A 1,993-nucleotide genomic window follows, 5' to 3' on the forward strand; every position below is an offset into this window, starting at 1 on the left:
GGGTTTTAGCAAAAAAAAAATTTTCGACTACTCGAGCTCTCTGGCCCGTTCGGTGCACATTTTTGAAAAAAGCTAGGGAGCTGCCCCTAGGTTCGGGGTGTCACAAAATGTTGAAAAGTGGTTGAAAAACCACTATCCAGAATCGGATGGAGAATCATTAGACGAACTTAAAATTGTTCTACGACACCCATCTGCGACGTTTAGTATTCGAGTTATGGCCCGTACCAGGTCTGACCGAGCAATTTTTGTTCCGCGCACTTTGTGCACCGTACACGTTGATGTTTGTATGAAAAAGTACCCTACCTAGGGACGCGTAGAGCAAATTTGTACCCCCGGGCATGTTGTCGATTGACATTCTGGTTGCACTTTTCATCATCTAGGGTGCGTTCCTGACACGTTTTGAGGGGTTTTAGCAAAAAAAAAATTTTCGACTACTCGAGCTCTCTGGCCCGTTCGGTGCACATTTTTGAAAAAAGCTAGGGAGCTGCCCCTAGGTTCGGGGTGTCACAAAATGTTGAAAAGTGGTCGAAAAACCACTATCCAGAATCGGATGTAGAATCATTAGACGAACTTAAAATTGTTCTACGACACCCATCTGCGACGTTTAGTATTCGAGTTATGGCCCGTACCAGGTCTGACCGAGCAATTTTTGTTCCGCGCACTTTGTGCACCGTACACGTTGATGTTTGTATGAAAAAGTACCCTACCTAGGGACGCGTATAGCAAATTTGTACCCCCGGGCATGTTGTCGATTGACATTCTGGTTGCACTTTTCATCATCTAGGGTGCGTTCCTGACACGTTTTGAGGGGTTTTAGCAAAAAAAAAAAATTTCGACTACTCGAGCTCTCTGGCCCGTTCGGTGCACATTTTTGAAAAAAGCTAGGGAGCTGCCCCTAGGTTCGGGGTGTCACAAAATGTTGAAAAGTGGTCGAAAAACCACTATCCAGAATCGGATGTAGAATCATTAGACGAACTTAAAATTGTTCTACGACACCCATCTGCGACGTTTAGTATTCGAGATATATAACACTTTGTAGGTCTGACCGAGCAATTTTTGTTCCGCGCACTTTGTGCACCGTACACTTTGATGTTTGTATGAAAAAGTACCCTACCTAGGGACGCGTAGAGCAAATTTGTACCCCCGGGCATGTTGTCGATTGACATTCTGGTTGCACTTTTCATCATCTAGGGTGCGTTCCTGACACGTTTTGAGGGGTTTTAGCAAAAAAAAAATTTTCGACTACTCGAGCTCTCTGGCCCGTTCGGTGCACATTTTTGAAAAAAGCTAGGGAGCTGCCCCTAGGTTCGGGGTGTCACAAAATGTTGAAAAGTGGTCGAAAAACCACTATCCAGAATCGGATGTAGAATCATTAGACGAACTTAAAATTGTTCTACGACACCCATCTGCGACGTTTAGTATTCGAGATATAGCACTTTGTAGGTCTGACCGAGCAATTTTGTACTAAAATGTATGGTGAACATGTAATTCATTAAATAACATTGACTTGCATCGTGCCCTACTTCATCGGCACAGCTGTTATTGACTATCTTTAGTGGAAATGGATTGAGTTTGACCATTTTAAGCCCATTTCCTATGCCGTGCACCAACATTGTGTACCGATCAGGGAAAGTACGCTACGTACGCGTTCATGGATGTCGATGTTGGTACAAGTTGCCGGTCGGGATAGCCGTGCACCAAAACTGTGTACCGATCAGGGAAAGTACAAGACGGAGGGTGCAGCTCGAGCGTACGCGTTCATAGATGTCCATGTTGGTACACTTGCACCAAAATTGTGTACCAATCAGGGAAAGTACAACACGGAGGGCGCAGCCCGGGCGTACGCGATCATGGATGTCCATGTTGATACAATCTACGTGTACGTTCTTAGTTTTTGTATCAAAAGTTGCAATTAAGTGCTTGTATGCTTAAAATGCTTATCTCAACCGGTCACCTTTTGGCCTGTCCTTTTATAACAGAAACCTAGAAAGAT

Source organism: Anopheles gambiae (genome assembly GCF_943734735.2).
Source record: "Anopheles gambiae chromosome X unlocalized genomic scaffold, idAnoGambNW_F1_1 X_unloc_109, whole genome shotgun sequence".
Taxonomy (NCBI): Eukaryota; Metazoa; Arthropoda; class Insecta; order Diptera; family Culicidae; genus Anopheles; species Anopheles gambiae.